This window comes from Acomys minous (assembly GCF_964271855.1).
Source record: "Acomys minous genome assembly, chromosome: 18".
Lineage (NCBI taxonomy): Eukaryota > Metazoa > Chordata > Mammalia > Rodentia > Muridae > Acomys > Acomys minous.
Genome location: NC_140501.1, coordinates 25,143,221 through 25,163,700, shown reverse-complemented (window position 1 = coordinate 25,163,700; position 20,480 = coordinate 25,143,221).

The following is a 20,480-nucleotide window of genomic DNA, read 5'->3' as shown; positions in this document are numbered from 1 at the left end:
ATTATGAAGAATTCTTTAGTTCATATCATAATAGCTGTGCTTTCCTCTCATATGCATTTCTACTTAAAAAAAAACTGTTTTAAGAAAGCCTCAAATTTACAATAAAAGAGGAATATCCTAGCATTTCATTTACATATGTTCTCAATGGAGGCATACTCTTAGGTCCTTGATGAACTTTCTCATTATCACTTTAGAATATTGTACCATGAGATTGGAAACAAAATGAGATCATTCAAAATGCATTGTGCATGAATTTCCATATCCAAGCTCCCAGGTAATGATTTTCAAAATAACTTAAGAAATACATTTTTATATAGTCTTGTAAGGACTTTTGGCCTTAACATTAAATTTAACAAAGAGAATGACACATGTTGCTACTATTCCTAAACATGTTGTGGCATTCGTAGAATCTTATTATGATGAAAAGTTGTTTTGGTCATCTCTGCCCTAGTTCAAAATGTCCCCAGGCCTTGGAAAATAATGCACTGTATAGTCAAAAATATTAACTGTGCACTTAAAAACTGGGTTGTTGTTCAGCAAGTGAATGGAAACTACAGTGGTTTATATTCATTTAAATGTAAAAATCTGAGCAACAGTCTACTCAGAATTTATTGGAAATTACTATTTTCTTTACTATGTAGATGAAGAAATTGAGAAGCCATGAGAGAAATTAATCTTCCAAATGTTGAACAGGAAGAAGCACGGAAGGAATATGAACAAAAGGAACCCAAGTCTGTGATCCAAAGTGCTATATTTTCATATTAAATAATTACCTTGCGTTTTTATAATTTCATTTTATAAACAACCTATAGATGTGAATATTTCCATTTTACTGTGGAGGAATCTGATGATTAGGGAACATTACAAGTTGTTTAATATCTTGTGTATCATACGGAGTGGAAGCCGATCATGTAGTAAAAATATTTTTGGTGTTTTATATGTATTTATTGTTGTCAAAAATGAAATAATGAATGGGGTGATAAATAATTATAAGCAGTAGAGTATATGTCTGCTAATCTATACATGCACAGTTCTTAATCAACAATGAGTATGTCACTGTACGCCATGTGGATTTTGAGTTAGCTGAAGTGAAGATATACATGTGGTGTATTGCATTTTTCTAAATATATTTTAAAGACTAATTTCCACTATGAATTCAACTACATAAATATATGACATGGAGTAAAACAAGTGTAAACAAAATAGTTGAAAAATTGAAGTCGTACTTCTAGTAAGGATTTATGACATCTCTGAAAGTAAGATGCAGACTTAGTGCACAGAATAATAAACAAGGCATGTTCGGAGATAAGATACTGACACTTATATTCACCATTGACAAACTTTAGGTTCTTTAGGTAAGTTTGACTGTGACTCCTGGATGGAATCCTGTAGGCATAAGGTTATTGTGCTATTCAAATGCTGATATTTGTACCCCTGCCCCAAATTTGAATGCAATGCTTGTTCTGAGAATCTCCTGTCTCAATGTTGTATAAACTCTCCTTCTCAATTGTCTCCTTGTATGCCAAAAAAGCACCCTACATCCAATCGCTGAGTAGGGGAGAGAATAGGGCTGCAATTCTAGCTAGCCAGGGAAGGAGGAGCCGGAAGGTAAAGTAGGGCACTTAGCTGCAGAGGTGCAATCAGATGAAGTTTTAGCTGGTGCAAAGAAAGAACTAAAATGCAAGTAGCACGGATTTTGGCAAAGATGGAGTCAGGATAAGATAGAAGTTTAAGAACATACTTAAACTTGTCAGAATTGTGCTATAAATCCTTACAAACAAATATAAATAAGTTTCAATTATTTGTGTGATAGCCAGGCTAAGGGAATAAACTTAAAGAAACAAAGACAGTTTTATAAAGATAATCTGTATGAGATTTCAGGTAATACTGTAATTAACTATATATCATAAATTATGTAGAACAATAGTACTTTCCCACAGAGAAAATTCTGGTGGGAAGTTACTTTTTCTTAAGATTTGAATAACTAAAAGCAGCATTCTGGTTTAAATTGTCATAACTTCAGCTACATGTCAACATTGTTTTGTACTATGTAACTCACATCTGCTTGGAATATTTTTCATATAGTCCAATCATTTACAGTTGTTTTTATTGTTGTTTATTGTCAGATGGTGAAACTATGCTTAATTTTACAATTTTATCACCTTAATATTAGACAACAAACATCATAATTTATGTTATATTAAATAAAACAAAACAGATTTTTTCATTTTTAAGAATTACATTAAACCAGTTAATGATCATTAACATGATGTTAGTTAGTTAACTAGTTAGTTAAGTAGTCACTTGTTAACACTATGACGTATTGGACTCCTGAATATATGTGACCTCACATGTTTCTGTCATCCTCTGTTGATTATTTAATAACTATACAATTCAAATGTTATTTATGAATGAAGAATTTCTTTACAAGAAAAATGGCTGTAGATTTGTTTTTAAAATATACTCCAATTACTGACAAATGCCATGGGTACATAACAAATAACTAAATCTAAACATACAGCTAGATTAGGAAAACAGAGACAAGCTTCAATCATGCAGAGGACATGTACATCAGGCTATTCTGTCACATGTCAGATCCAGATTAAACAGCCTGCAGGAGTCATCATAAACACCTGACATGATTCAGTTTAAACACATGTTTGAGTCCAACATTGGCTGGAATTGAAAGACAACTATGTATAATAAAATAATTTAATGTTTAGAATTCATTTATATTCATTTTTCAGCATTACTCATGAAGGAATATTTTAATCTTAAACTTGAGAGAATTCACAATATATATTCTCTTTGCACTAATGAAATAAGGAAATTACTTAATACAAAGGATATTAATTTTGAAAGATTAATATAACAAAGCAAGCATATTCTTTTCACTAGCATATTCAAAATACGTTTTTACACCTGATACAGTATGAAAAAAAGGTATTCTTGAAGATCACATCTGGAAAAATGCGGCATATATATAAGAAGATCCATAATGCCAGAAAAATTCTGCAATGTGAGCACATAAGAAGGTCCTGATATCTAGGTTCCATGAAAATTCTACAAATCTTCCCCTTTGAATACTGCGCTTCTCAGAGAGATGCTCTAAAACCTTTTGGTGTTTATGGTGGGATTAAGATTCACTTTAAAGATCTCTTTTGAAAAGAGTGAAAGACTGTTTAAGACTATGAATGTCTTTATTGGAATTATGCTCTTACCCTCATTTATTTTAACAAGATTTGTAATGCATTTTGGCCTTTGATCTCTTCGTTTGAAACTCTGCTTGTTGCTCCATTATCCCGCCATCCATTTGCAGATAACAATACATCAGACCCTTTCCCTTGCTGCAAAAACAATGCCCTTTATTTAAGAAGGGACATTGCTTTGACAGATAAAGTAGGCATTTGATAAATTGAAACAGGTTCTGAATGATTTTGTTGGGAATGTGTGCTACATCTGTCTGCTGATTTCCTACTCGAGTCGTGCTTAAAGTTCTTGTCTGTTTGTGATTTATTGAGCTAGAGAAAAGGTTAAGAAAATTTCCTGGCTCTACTCATATCATTTGTAAGTGAATCAAATAGCATTTGTTAATGTTTATGATACTTAAAAGGCAAAATTACTCCTAAGCATTCACTCACAATAGATTTTGTAGTGACAAGTAAAACAAAAGGAAGTACCAAACAGCATTATTATCCCTCCCATTAGAAAATTCCATAATGGAAAAAAAGAGCAGTAATGTAAAACCATTATCTCAAATCAGTAATTTTAGGATTTCAAATCAGTTCTTATGTTAATAATTTACACTTGGACTAGTACAGGTACAGCAACCCATTAGATAAATGCAAAATGCATTAAGAGTGGCTACTTCAGTGAACTTATGTACAAGGTCAAGGTAAAAAAGAGTTATACACAAAATTACATTAATACCGTCTTATTCATTCCTCAATTTAAACAATTATTCATTCAATAATATTTAAAGTTTTTCCTGATGATCAATTGTAGCCAAAGGAAAAACATGTTTCCTGAAGAACATTGTCAGAAGAACACTGTCATTTGTATTTTCCTGTTCTGCGAACTGTGAACCTTAATAATAATGTAATTCATAATAATCTTTTTTCTCTTATGCATAATGAGAACACCTTTTCAGATATTAAGTGTATTCAGTGTGATATGGACAAATATAATAAAAACAAAATTTGAATAAACAAATATCCCAAATAATAATATTAAGGGGGGGTAGCTCCAAAGTTGGCTTAATGAGAAATGGGAGATGTTATCAGTGTGAGACACTCCAACTTTAATTTTCTATAGGCCAAATTTCACACAAACGTGTATATACATGCATATATCTGGGTACCTTTGTGAAGCTTATAACAAAATAAATATAGGTTATTAATTCTCCTTTAATCCCTGTTTAGCGTTTTAAGTAAAAAGCCATTTTGCTGAACTCCCTGTGCGTCTGTTAATATTAGTTTTTATTTTTATATTTGGATAGTGCAAGATATTTACTACCAAATAGAAAATGCTATACGGTGTAGAAACATAAATATTTTGCTTTAACTATATTTGTGATGTCAAAATTTTAAAGTGCTTAGTTTGTGTTTATGATCGTGGTGAGAAGACCCTTTACCTCTGCGACCTTCCCCAACTCTTCAACTCATACCTCACAGTTATACATAAATCTATCGAAGCCTGGTAGTTACACCACAGTTTCTGAGCAGTAAAGTTTGCTCTTTGGTTTTTTGAAGACAAGTTCTCATTTTGTAACCCTATCTTGCCTATAAGGCAATATAAAGCTGTGTTGTGCTTGTACATCTGAAGGACCTTCCGCCTTAGTGCTTGAAGCACTAGAGTTACAAATGCAGGTCCACATTCTTGACTTTGTTTGTGCTCTTCCATTTCAAGGTTCTACAGCACTGGAGATGATGAAATTGTTGGCCATGAATTTATATTTAAAAGAAAATGAGAATCTTGGGGCACACATTGTCTCTATGACTAAATATAAGGTACTGTCCTTGGCCACGAATGGCTGACAATCAACAATATCTTTAAAATTGCCAAATATCTTCCAGATTGTCAATTTAAAGCATGGAAGCATTAGCTTTCTAAGTCACCACCCTGTCTCTTTCTCTTCTCGTTTCTCTCTCTCTCTTTCTCTTTCTATCTCCACTATCTTGTCTGAGAGAACATGGGTTCTGAAAATGTTTGGTTTTGCTTCCAAAGCCTATGGTGACTATAAGGCATTTTTCAAAATGTAATAATAATACAAAGTTTATCTAAATTCCATTTTATTCCATGTTAGATCTGTTTGGCCAGTGCTTACTGTGTTCTAATTTGTGAAAACATGGAACCTATTATTCTAAAGAAATGATATATGGAATTCTCCATAATTCAATATGAATAAAATCACATTTTATAAAAGTGAAACAAACATAGAAGAAGTTTTATAATAGAACCAGTATGGATTACAACAGCCTTGGTATATTATCTTTGACTTTGTTAAAGGAAGGACACAAGTTGATGAATCATTTTTATAACCTCACAAGGTAAATATTCTATGGTATCCTTTTTTTCTTGTTTGTGTCTTATCTTTAAAAGTTATAAATTATATATTATAATAATATTGTAGTTGAAACTTAAGTAAATGTTTAAAAGCATATGAAAAACACTGCTTACTGTTATCTTAGTAACCACAAGGAAATATGTCCAGGAAGGTCCCCAAAGCCCTCAAAATGGCTAGAGAAACTTGGACCTTTTACACTCGTCCAAGGCTACTCTTCCTCTACAGTTTGGACAATATCAATTCCATCATTTTTACTTGTTGAGTTTCCTTTCATCACTACCAGCTCATAAAAGACACTCACCATGGGGCTAAGTAAGAACCTAAGACAGAATACTTGTCTGTAGATATCTGGACAGGACCGGTGATTACATGATTCTTAACCACAAGTAAACTTATTGAACAATTAATTTTTTTCTTTCAAATAAATGTCTCACAACTCCCACATTCCTTAGATAGGCAGCATGCCCACATAGAGTCGTTGAATCAACTAAGCTCATCTTAGAAATGACTCAAAATGGGGTGTCAACCAGGTACCCTAAATGCAGGACATCTCCATTCCTTTATCCCTAGTGATTCCCAACATGGTTCCTTCAGTCTGTGCACTGGAAATTTTCCTAGTGTGATAACACATGTTTCTCAAAAAATATTCTCAATATCTAATAGTATTCACCTTCAGTAACCTAAATGAAAAATGAAATCCACAAAGTTATGTGTTTAGCCCATGTTCATTATAGGAAGGAAATAGTAGTATAATGTCAAAATGCCTGATTAGTTACTCATGATATCTAAGATGTCTGGACATCTTCCAAAATAAGCTCATCTGTTAAAAATTTTTTTTTACAATCTTTGTTTTAATTTTTTTTATTGGTGCTTTGAGGATTTTGTACTTTGTGTTTTGGTCACAGTCATGTCTCCACCAACTCTTCCCAGAACCAACTGTCTTTCTTATCCATTCAATTTTCCGTTGTGTATTATTTATTTATCATTTATTTACAAATCAAGACCAACTTCTGCTGGTCAATACTCTTAGATGAGTGGCCTTCCACTAGAATATTGCCAACCTATTAAATGACCAATCTTAAAGCAAAGTAACTTTTCATCTCCTAGCATCTATGAGTTTCCAAATGCTCTTCAGTTACAGCTTGACATTAAAGTAGATGTTCAATTTTAATAAAAATTTCTTGAAAGTTAACCATGTTAAACACTGGGAATGTCAAATTCTCCCACAATATGTATTATGGGAAAATAATTTTGCTCATGTTCACTAACTACAGCTTAATGATGCAATGTACTTATTTCTTTCACTTTTGTTTAAAGAAAAGCAACCCTGTTCTGTCATTACTGAGATATGAGCACTCTTAAGCGATTTTAACATGATGCCATATTTTAGCAAAATATTACATTACCTAGTATAATATTTTTGGACTTATTGTGATAACAAAAAATTATAGGCCTTGAAAATATCTTTGAGATTGAAAAAAAAATACTTTCTGCTTTTCTAAAAGGCTTGTGGTAGGCTATGAGCACCGGGGTAGATCACAACTACTTGTAGATTCAGCCATAGGTGATCCAATGATTTTTTTCTGTCTGTACAGGCAGCAGCACAGAGGTCGCATGCATAAACAGAATCACAGGCATACACACACACACACACACACACACACACACACACACACACACACACACAAAATAACACACACACACACTTAGTAAACAAATAACGTCATTAGAAATAATAAGAGTATTTTGCTACAATTAAAAACACATTTCAATCTATAAGAGTCAATAAAACAATTTGTTTTTCTCTTAAAAAATTAAATTAGTTGAATGACGTACACACAAAGATATTCAGATTATTTATATGCTAAAATATAAAAGGCCAAATTTAAATATTAAAACATATGGCTTATAATAACTTTGATCTAAAGATAATAATTTCAACTATAAAATATGAACAAATAATCATTGTGAGCCATCTCAAAATACCTGGTCTCTTTCAAAACATATAATAACATAAAATGTAATTTGCTCTTCTATTCTGAACATTCACTATTTATTTCTATTGTTTCTTTCTTGCTTTAAAATTATTGGTTGTATTGCTTAAGACTTTGGCTATAGTGTTTCTAAGCATCAACAGTTCTATCATTTTATGCTTCTTATAAATTAAATAAAAACTAATAATAATTATAACAACATCAACAACAATAATAAACAACTCTTTCCAAAAGACATAAATTTCTGGCCAGAAACTAAATATTTTTATTGCTTACATTTCATGAATCATCAGAATCATGAAGTATTTCTACACATCAAAAATCTTTCACACCCAGGTATCATGGGATATGTCTCAGAAAATGTGGGGCAGATATTACAAACAGTGTTTCAATGGGAACTACAGAAAACCGAGTTTAGGAAATTTTCCTCTTGAGTGCTGAGTGGCAAAAAATAAAAATAAAAATAAAAAAACCTGTGTTCTGTCTGTTCTGTCTATGGGGAGACATAGACATATTCACAATCGAACTTTATCTACTGTAACACAACCCAAAGGAGTGGCTTGTGTAAAGAGCAACCCAGAATTCGTATTCTCAGTATATGCATTAGAAACATCCACTAGTGTTCAGAGGCCGTGGAGGATTTCTGTGCCCAGTAGAGCATTGAATGTGACATAGTATAAACTAAATAGTCATTTGAATAATAAATCAATGAATGTAATAATAAATTTGAATTCATTAAACTTAATAAAAATCGATATATTAAATACCATAAGCTCAAAAATGTGAAGACAGTTTTAAAATATTTGCACAATATTAGTATGAATAAATACTTTTGAAAAGTCAATACAAAATATACGTACAAATTAGTAACCAAAAAGGAGAAAGCAAACACAGTGGTTAATACATTCACAAGATTTCTAACATCAGTAGGAAAGGCAGAATCCAAAAGCATAATGCCTTGATAGCTATTCTATATTTTTCAGTTCTGAAATTTGAAAATTTGTGAAAATAGAAATTTGTGTGAATAGTGGTGATGATTACTGTTGTTAAAGGGAAATACAAAATTAATCATAAAATATTCAGAAAGCTAAACATGGTATCACAGTGGAAATAAAGATTATTGTGATGAATTATAATAGCAATGTAGATTAAATGAATTGTAAAACATCAAACCCATAAAAATTATATTTACAAGTTTACCTATACACTATGAAAACATACAGTATATAAAGAAATAACAAAATGGCCTATGATCTGCATGTCAACATGCCCTCTATCTTCACAAGTGGAAATGCAGTGTCCCAAGAATAATACTAGGCAAGGTAATGGGGAAAAAACTGATTCCTAGAGCTGTGCTCTCCCCAGTATTGGAGCAGTATTGGCAGATGGTCTGAGGAACTCAGATATGATTCAAGTCTTCACCACATATCCTATCTGCCACATCGTTGATTTTGGACTCTCTAGATTCCAAATTTGTAAGTAAATTTAGCATTAGTTACAAATTATTTAGCCTCTTTGTTATTGTAGGTAGAATAGGGTTAATGCTAGCACAAGGAAATGGTTAGATTCAAGGACAAAGAGACATTTTCAAATAAATACTGTTTCTCATGCAGTACTTATTACTTTAGTTGTCAATGTGGGACAAAGTTTCTTTCTGAGTCATGACATATTTTGTGTAAAGGAAAAGAGATGCATCAATCTATAACGGAAGATTTGAAGTCACTGTACTCTAAGTCTGTAATATAAAGTGAGTTTTCTCAATACATTGTGATAGTATGTGGCAGGCAGATGATCTCTGAACCCATAAGTGGTTCTGTGTCTATGGAAATCATGATTACTTTGGCTTGCCCATGGAGGCTTGATTCATAGAGGAGGTCAAAATAATATCTAGTGGCATAAAAGTGATCCTTCTGAATAAAAGGAGTTCAGTTGAATTTAGAAATCCAAGTCTCCTCTTCATAACTTTTTCCCTGGGCAATTTTCTAAACTGTTTTATGACCTAGCTCCTTGAATTATAGAGCAGTCATAAGGACACATGTCCCCCTTTCTACATTGGGAAACCCCTGACTTAAACATTTTAATTCCGTTCTTTGTTTTTAGTTATCTTCAAGACTACTCCCACTCCAAAAATCAGTCAGAAAGTAATGTTTTACTCCTCTGTGGATGAATGCTGGTTATTCTGGTCAGTCTATGGTATTTACTGGTGCCTGCTCTTGATTCAGCTTTAAGCACATGCTCAGAACCCTACAGGTAGCACTAGAAAGAAGTTATGTGTGAATTGATTCTCTCTTTAATTAAAAAACAATTCGGTAACTTTGTTTTCAATCAACTTTGGTGTTTATTTTGTATCAAGAGTTACGTGAGACAAAAGGAAGACAAAGGGTTAAATAGCAGAGCAAAGGGCAGAAATACTGTAAGCTCCAGATGGCATGAGAGAGACAGACAAAACAGCACCCAAAGCCTTCCTTATCTCTGAAATTCCAATTATTGTGAGATATTAAATTTCTTTAATATTTAAACCAATTTGACTTAGTGTTTTCTGTGACTTGCAGAGGAGCACAATAACTGATACATTATCTCCTATATTGAACTGTAGAAATAAATGAGAAAAAAAGCTGTAATGCAGCCAGCAACCTATTCTGAAGTCTGGCCCTTCCACGTACTGGCAGCACATTCCTTTAGCATTTGGGGTCAGAATCAGACTACCCTTCATAAAGTTCTGGTCTTCTTCCTCAGATTTGACACTCCATGTATTTATTTTGTTTCATAAACATCATATTAAAACATTCAGTTTGTCCAAATTTTATACTTTAGTCGCTCACATATACCTTGGTTAAAAAAAAAAGTGCTAGATATATGTATTTTAAATGAAGGAAATTATTTGTCTCACTCTAGCAACACATGAAAATAATTATTTGTTATCTAAACGTCTGACTAATTAACTCTCTAGCGAGGAAATAATTCCATTATACACATTCATGGAGAAAATGAATGGACAATATATCCTATACTCAAAGATATAAAAATATTTTCATGTTGACTTTTATCTGTCAAGCTTTCTGAAAATGTATTAGATTGTGCTCTTAAATTATTGTACAACTCATATATATGAATTCTTAAACAACATGAAACAATTAAAAATCTTATACCAAGGGAAAGACTATCTCTATTAACTTCTTCCAATAGAGTGAATATGTATGATTAGAGAGAGGAAAACAATGCAACCGGAATTTCAGAAATGTCTAAGACGGTGGGCATGCTGGGCCCAAATCATACACATTGCTTTTCAACATGTTTAAGTTAATACTTGGGATCTTTAATAACAGTACAATATTTACCCTTTATGGTTTTAATGCCATTCCTGGAAGTAAAGAGGAGAATTCATTTTACAAATAAACAAAGGAAAGAGAGAGATAGAAAGAAAGGAAGGAAGGAAGGAAGGCAGAAAAAGATGGCATATGCATCCAAAATAAAGCATTCAAAATATTATGCTAATGACAGCAAGCACAAAACAATGCATGTTCACTCAAACACGAATACTTAATCCCTCTGAATTCTTGAAATCTCTGATCTCCTTTGGGAATGAAATAACTTCCGGGCTCAATTTGTACTGGTAGCTTAATGATTAAAGATGGAAAAAAAAAAACCACTTTGCCTATGCATCTGATTTTTTATATGCCTTGCTTTCTTGAGAACCCCATTAAAATAAACTGTGCTTTTAGTTGCTGTAATTGGATTCAGTACTTCACAGTTGAAAAATGTTGACTTCAGATTTTAATCTGTTTTACTCAAAGGATAACACTACTAGAACACAAGAGAGCTATGTGGACTTGAGAAGGAAGGTTTATTGTTGCATAGTGTAAAAGGTAGTCTACTCAATTTGTAAGCTGTGTATGCATGTATGATAACATAAGTTCAAACCATTTTTAACTCTAGCGCTTTGGTGGTGGTGGTGGTAGTGATTATCACTATCTTTGTGTTTACAGAAGAGAGAATAAAGTAGCTTGATCTCTCATATGACAAATTTATTTGTTGATATTTCCCCTATTTTTTATGTATCAAAAACATAAAATATGCTTTAATGTAATTTTCTATTCCTCTTGTGTCTAGATTTAGTATCAAGGTAGTGCTGTGCCTCACGATATAACTTTGACATGTTTCCCATGACCCTTGAATTTGGAATACTTTAAGAATAACTAGGATTCGCTCTCCCATCGTGTGGTGCCATTCACTCTGCAGGCCTCTGAGCCAAAGCATAGCACCATCAAGATGTTTTTTGTTAATAATACCATGTTCACTGTAGTTCTATTTAAGGTCTGATTCATATTTATTCATAATTTGTACTTAAAATTTTGTATCAGATATAATATTTTGTATCTTCATAATATATTTTTGAAAACAGACAATTGTTCACAGTATTGTTTGTTGTTCTTTTTTTCTTTCTCTTTACTTTCTTTGTTGTTGTTGTTGATTGTTTGTTTGCTTGGTTTTAAATAAACTCTTGCTTTGTACTTCAAGTAGCCTTGGAATCACTATCTAGTCCAAAATAGCTTTGAGATTGCACATGCTTCTGTTGTATCTTTCACCATGTGCTGTGATAACAAATGAACTGGACATGTAATTTCTTGGGAGACTTTTATTTTAATTTTATACTTTTCTATTTGTTTTTGTGTCTACTTTTTATTATTTGTTTTCATTGCTTTGTTTATTGAGACACAGTCTCAGTATATGAGCAACCCAGGCTGCAATTTATGATCCCATTGATTCTAGCTCCCAAGAGCTAGGATTCTAGGCATGAATTCTAATGTCTTGGTGTGATCCTTTTATTTTCCTGCTTTTTAAGAAGAAACTATGTTTACTGAGTACACTACAAAGTGACAGTAAGTTGGGCAGTAACCAGCCACAGCACTGTGTCACAACTTTTAGCGTGTGTGCCATCATCTTTTGTAATCACACCTTAATTACACACACACACACACACACACACACACACAGACATCATCTTAAACACAAGACAAAGGTCCATTACTTCATACATAGTTTTAAAAATGTATTTAAATGGCCTATTATTGCTATATCCAAAGGTTCTCTATAAAAGCCCATTGAAAATCTAAGGCAGGTAGCTTCAAAACATTTATTTCACCAAAAATTATATCATGTAAATAATGAATAATAAACTCACCAATAATCCAGTTTGATAATAGCTTAAACTCAATGATCAATAAGAAATGTTATTTACCACCACCACCACCACCCAAAAAAACTGTACCTGAAACTTCATTGTTTCTTAGTAACACCAGTTTAAAATTTCTCAGTTTTCTCTACTTTTCAGAAACTTATATACATGTCACCTTAGTTCTGATAGTTTTCTCATGACTCATGAGTTGAGAAAGAGAGACATCAAGAAAGACAAAGAGACAGAGAGAAGGAGAGTGCGTAATTGTGGTATGTCCCGATATATATAACTAAAACCTGTTCAGAATGTATAATTTTATTTGGATGTATATGTTTTCAGCACTTACCATCTGATATTAGAAAGCAATTGGCATTCTAGTCACTAGGGAAGACAATTCTCCTGCTTTCAGCATTTCTAAGTTGCATATAGTTTTATGTTTGTTTGTTTGTTTCTTTTTGAATAAGGCTCTCTGAAATTTCCACTTGAGATGTTTACAAGTCTATTGATGCCATTGTTGAGGTCGTGCTTAAACATCCATATTGATAAGATTTCATGGATGAATCTTCTCTTACACTTCTAGAAGACAAATTATAACAGAACGCTAGTTTCTCTGGCTCTCTCAAGCATCTACCCTCTAAACTGCTGTGACCTATGACATTAGGCGCAGAAGTTGTGTTGTAGATGTATCAGTTAGGGGTGGGCACCTTTCTGATTCTTATTCCTGGGTTTTTATCTATGGTTTTCTGCAATGGTCTCCATCTGTTGCAGGAAGAGATTTCCTTCAGGTGGCTTGAGACCTCTGCTTATGAAGATACAAAGGCAAATATTTTGAATATAGTTAGGAATTATTCTGGTGTAATAAAGTAGTAGTTCTAGGTTATCATTCAAGAGCCATGACAGAGCTAAGCCTGGATACTTGGCTATCTTTTTGGTAAAAGGCACTTTTTCCTCCTTTTTCAGTGATCTTTCCATCTAACTAGGGAGCTGTTACTTATTGACAATGTGTGTCTTATTACTGAGGCCTTATACTATGTATATATACATATATATATATATATAACATATATATATGTTATACATTATATGTGCATTATAATTAAATATAAATAATATTTCACTGCAGCTTCTTCAAATATTCTTACTTTATTCATTTTCCCTCTTTCCTTCCTTCCACTGTTTTCCCCATTTCTTGTTTAGGTTAAAGTACCTTCATCAATGTTTATCCAGTTTCTTCTTTCTGTTCTTTCTAGAGGTCTCATCCTACCGACCTCTGATTCATTTTTAATTTTCCTGATTTCTGAAGTTACTACTGGTTATATCCTTATCTTTAAAGATTTAGAAATGTGATCCAAGATAAAAGTGAGAACATGGAGCATCTGATGTGGGTTTATCCACTCATTATTAGACTTTTCAAGTTCTATTAATTCATCTTTAAATTCCAGGATTTTAGTTGTTCTATGAAGGTGTACAGAAATGGGTTGAATAGCATTTCTGTTGCTTTAACTTCCTAACTATTCTGAGATCAGAAGCACCGAAATGGCTGAGAAAATATCTGTCAAAGGGTTTTGGTTGGTTGTTTTTTTCTTTGCTTTTTTTTGTTTGTTTGTTTGTTTCTTTGGTTTTGTACATATGCCAAGGAGTGCCATAGCTATGTTACATGGTAGACGCTCTTGAAGGTTTTGAGAATTCTTCACACTGACTTCATTATTGGATGAATAAGTTTGGAAACACAATAGTAATTTAAGTGGTTGTTTTTTTCCAAACATCTTTAACAGCCATTGTTCTTAGTCATTTTTAGAGTGATAGTCATTATTCTTGGGGTAAATTAAAATCTCAAAGTAGCTTTAATTTATATTCTTTAATTGTTAAGGATATTGAAGAATTTTAAAAATAAATTTGATATTATAATATAATTAAATCATTTACAGCTTTCCTTGCCTCCCTTCAAACACCTCCACGTACCCACTCCCCTGTCTTACTCTCAGACAAATTCCTAAACTCTTATTCTTTAATTTTGGTTACACACCACACACACACACACACACACACACACACACACACACACACTCACACACACACACACACATTCAAACACCTAAATTTCTAAATATAAACTTCATAGTCAATACAATGTTTCATATATATATATATATACATATTCTCTTTGTGGTTGATATTTCATATTTAATTACTTGTTGGTGTACTCTTCCCTAGAAAAGACTATTTCTCCAGATCTCAGCATTTCTTATTTGCCTGGGGTTCTCTGTTTAAGGAAAGTAAGTCCATATTGATGATTGCCTGAATAAGCAATAAGCAATAGCTTAAAGATATCTTTTAGCTAGTTTATTTCTTCCAATCAGAATTCCCTTTTCAGATCCATGACTTTGGTTTGCAAAATAAGTTTCCTTGAGCCTGGAGAAATTTGGAGCAGAGTGCTATGCATCTATTTTACGGCCTGTGTCAGGGCTGAAGGTTATTTGCTAGAGCATCGGAGCAGTCTCTTTGCCATCATGTATTTCTTCCAGATAGAGGTTTGTTAGATAGTACTGACCAGTACAATCCTCCTTCATTATTCTAACAAGTGTGAGGATTTTAAATATACATCATCTGTATTGTCCTTGGCTGGTGCCTTAGTTTGAGCGGGACCCCTGGGCCCAAATCTGCCTATCATAATGTTCTACTTGTAGGCTTCTAGGACCCTCTGGGTCCTTCTACTTTGCCTTTCTCCCATGATTCTCTCATCTAGAGTCCCACTAGAATGTCCTCTCCTCTGTCTCAGTTTCCTGGCAATCAGAGGAAGGACAGCAAGTTACCAAGAAGATACTTGATACCCTATGATCATATAGAGGGGGAGGTAATCCCCCTCAGGAACAGTCATAGGGGAGGGGAATAAGGGGAAATTGGGAGGGAGGGAAGAATGGGAGGATACAAGGGATGGGATAACCATTGAGATGTAACAAGAATAAATTAATAAAGGAGGAAAAAAATTAAAAAAATTAAATATACATCATCATGTCCAGATTGCATGTAGGGTTTCATATACTGATTTGTTTGATTTTGGTAGGTTGCTTGTTTGGTTGCTTTTACTTCTGCTATTTGAATGACGTCAAGTGTACAGACGATATTATTTTATTCCCATTTTCCTGTTGTACCTTCCCTCGATTCTCTTACATTATAGTTCATCTTTCTCTTACTCTACTTTTCTTTGGCTTGTTTGAATAAATTTTATGTCACGTATTGCTTCCCACTTGTGCATAAGCTGAGAGGATATGTTTATATTTACTAAAGCTATTAGGATTCCCTTAACTCTTAGTCCAATTATCTTCCAGACCTTCCTTTGTACAGACTAAAGACAGCCTCTCATGGTGCTCTTCCTTTCTGCTCTTCCTTGTGTTAAATTAAGCTTATGATTTATTTTTTTCATGTGGCATATATTATTTTTAAAACAAAGTAGCAATTGTGAATTATTATTTTATATTCCTTTGTTTTCTTTCAGTTAATTGTGACATGACGTATCATGTTTTTATACTGGAATAGATACTTCTTCTTTCCTCTATGATAGGGCATTCAACCTTCCTCCGGAGTAAAAAGGGCATGTAAGCAGCCTTATGGGATCGTCATTCCCACACTGTGGTCATTAAGGAACCTGTCAGAGTGGGTCCTTGTCCTAGAGAGTAGAGTTTAAGATAAAAAATGAGCCTTATCTCTTTAAAAAAAACCTTCTATTTGTTTTAGTGAAGGCTTCGAAGTTTTATGACACATTCCTCATTGGATTGAAGCTGCTATGTCCCCTACCCCTTTTACTACTATTTTTAATTTATTCTCTTAGATATTGGAGTAAGAAATATTTATGACCCAATTTATTCTTCCAGCTTTCTCAGAAAGTTTCCACTCCAACTACAAATTAATAATTAATTTTTGAAAGCTTGGCTTCAATTTGATTTAAAGTATAAATTCTGGCCCTAAAAAATTCTGGAAATGACTGTTATTAGCTCTCTAGCTGCAATGCCTCATGTCTCTTAGATGCTGTGACGTTGCTGGGTCAGTGTTCTGTGACATCAATTTCATCTATAGGTTAATGTTATGGGAAACTCAAGGAGGACAATTTTCTTGGAAAATTCCTTTTCCCTTCTAGGTTAGGATAAGAACTGAAGAGATACTTTAATTAAGGCAATGCTGTATTTTATATATTAAAATTTTCTTATAAAATAACATAAGATGTAAGCAATTTGAAGAGAATGTATGAGTTTCACATAAGCACATGTATCTTAAACAAAGATCCAAACAAGTAGGCAATTATTCCTATGTATAATATTTGCATTCAAATTGCCATTTTTAAGTCTGGTTTCTCTACATGTTCTTGAGCGTAACTAACCATATGTATTTGTAAATTATTTTCTCAACCGTTGACACAATTTCAGGCTTTATGAAAATATTTTGGGACAAAATCTACATAGATTACTCTTATAAGGTTGAAAGTTAAAAATTATGTGCAGTATTTAAAATGTAAACTGGCTTTTGAGGTAACAAAATTACTCTGCCCAGATTTAATATGGTATTTTAATGCAATAAGGGTGTTGTACACTTTGTGAAATAAATATAGGCTAAGTTTAAAAATAAATATATTATATACATTTACAATGTTCCTGTGAAATAATGGGGTTTTCAATACATGTTTCCATGACAAAAAATAATCACATAAATCTTTCCTCTACAGCTTCAATTTAGTGAAATATGCAGTTTTCTGTTTTCTATTACTGTATACAGTATAAATTCTTCTGTTGTAAGACAGATTGTGACAAATTTGCAAACAGCATCTGTATTCATACATTTGAAACATTAATTTATCCAGCAATAAAAACTTTGATTTCCCAAAAGGAAAGTCATGTTTGGAGACTAATGCCTATTTTTGAGAGTTAACAGAGTTCTCAATGTTAGTCATTTTCCCATGAGTTACGTACTCCTGTGGAAAAATATACAACTTAACAGCAAGTATAGAGAGTTAAAAGGGTCACACAAAACATAAATCTGTATGCTAGTTTATGTAAGTATATAATTCATATAAATAAATTTGTGACTACCTATGCTTTCCATTGTAGAAAATGCTTTTGTTAGCAACAATATCAAGGAACTGACATATTCTAGAATATATGTACTAAAGCCAATGCTTACATACTCCTTTTTTTGAATTGATAAATACTGCTCTGGGTGTAATAATAAAGCTCCTTGAAAGAGAAGAAGTAAAGCCACTGTTTACTGAACAGTTATATGGTTCATTTCCATGGGTAGTACAATATTTGAATATGTGCTATTTAAGTATAGAATTATACAAGATGCATTGTAATTATTTAAATTGCCTATTTAAAATGATGATAGAGGCTTCGCAGAGGTGCTCACTTTTACTTTAAAGGGTAACGACACCTATTTTATTCTTTAAATAGATAATTTTATTAGTAAATACATTTTATTTCAACTTATTTGTCTGTTTTTGTTTTAGTCTATCTGTTATTTATCTCACTCTGAAAACCTTGAGATCTCGTGATTATCATTTATATTTTCAATTTAATCATTACTTCATAAAGAAACAAGGCATTCAAATATGTTTATTCAACCTACGTTGTAATCACTTCATTTATATTATAATTTTGTCAGAAAATGACTTATGCAAGCAAATCTATTGTAGTAAAAATGACCTTCTTTCCACACTGACACACAAAGATTGACCTCATATTTATTTTCTGTTCTACTGTGTACTTCACACATGAAACAAATCATATTTAAATACAAATAATTTAAATGATATACCGTGAAGTTTTAACATTCTAAAGCTTTCTCTGCTATTTGAATAGTGACGATCACAAATCTGTATCCATGCTGCTTTTTTAATTAAAACTTTACCCAAAGGAAAACAGTATTTAACAGTTTGTGAGCTTGCTCTCTCTAGAAATTGTACAGTGAATTGTTTGCTCATACCATAAGGTGCTCTAGTGTCTTGGGCTTTTGCTTAACTGTCTGATCTATTTTCTTCCTCTACTGTTATACTTTTGACCTAATTTAATTGACAGAGGCAGTAGCATTCACATTGTTTTCTGACTGATTTCTTGAACAGGTATTGAGAGGAAAATGCAAGCTCTCAGCCTGGGACATTCATTTAAGTCACCGGAAGGGAGTAGCACTCAGAGCAAGGACCCAAAGAAACTTCTTTGCACTGAGGCTGTGACCCTAGAGAATTCTACAACATCCACGTTTATGAAATTCTCATTTTTAATTAATTTTGTCTTTCAAGTCAATACATTTTCATATATCATTGTCTCCAAACTGCTGTAGGGTTAGAAAAATCTGAATTGATTCACGGTTGACATATGTGTTACGGTGCTCAGCTCTCCACTTCTATACCTGAGGAGAATGTAACATTAGCATCTTGTGTTAAGAACTTATCACTCATTCTTCTTCAAGGAATAGTAATTCACTATAAGAATCAAGGATTTGTGAGGTTTTACTTTTATTTTTGAATTGGTTTTTTCTTTAATTATCTTCTCTTTTGTTTTATAAAATTCTGTCTTTCAAACATTAGGGATTTGAAAGAGAACGTAGTAATTAGAAAATAAGTTGTGATAGTTCTTTCTACATTTTAAGTTAATTACTGCTAGCCACTTACATAAGTTTATTATTTGGCTTCTTCAGTGTCTACCACTACAGAAACAATATTTCTTTGGTATATTGTCAGTATTTAAAGAAATAGATAGAAGGTGAATACATTGATAATAACAGGAGTCTATTTTATTGAAGGAAATCCTTGTTAATGTGTGCTTAAGTTACCACAAGCCTGTGTATAGACTGAGCTTTAGAGTACCATAAAAAATAGAAATCTGAAACTCTATCCTGGAATTCAGTTATTTACCTGACTGCCCTGTGGTCTAAGGAGGTCTGGCACTTTCCCATGGGTTGGAATTACTCTGACCATTTTATACTTGTGTCCTATGTATATGAAGAATAGATTCAAGTTAAACATATGTCCTATAGATTGTCACAACCATATAGGCAGCATTCTAAAACCCTAAGCCAAAATATTTTCCTATCAAATAGTTAAAAACAGAAAATGTCATTGGCCAACCTATTCTATATGTCTCTATGACCATATGGTAATGAACTCATAATATGAGACACAGGTAATCAGTCAATCATGGAAAATGTATCAAGGAACTCTAAACTATAAGAGATGTTAAGAAATATGGTCACCATTTTATCCTTTATCTTTCTTCAAGTATATATTCTTGCTACCATTACATTTTTCTGTTTTTATTAAATATATTTTCATTATTACATATACATTTATATCATTGCACATATATAGTTTATTGTATATAAACTACCTACAGCAAGAACCACAAAACAAGCAGGAATTTTATAAATGTTACATTCTTAGTGTTTTGGCTATTTGTATTTGGAAGCCCTAAAGAAAACATCTTTCCTATCTTTATGCATGTAACATTCTGAACATAAATGAATATCTATTATATCTCATCATTATCAGCTTAAAACATATATCTAGACCTAAAAACATCTTGCTACCATTATTGTTTCATTTCTGTTCTTTAAATTTTTAATTCTACTTATTAATTATAACCAATTCAAATTCCACTGCTTTTGAATTCCAGCAGTCTATTTGAGATTATTTTCTGATGTTAAATGCTGCTCTTGTGCTTACACAAAAGACTTTTTTCTTGATGAAAACGATATTAAT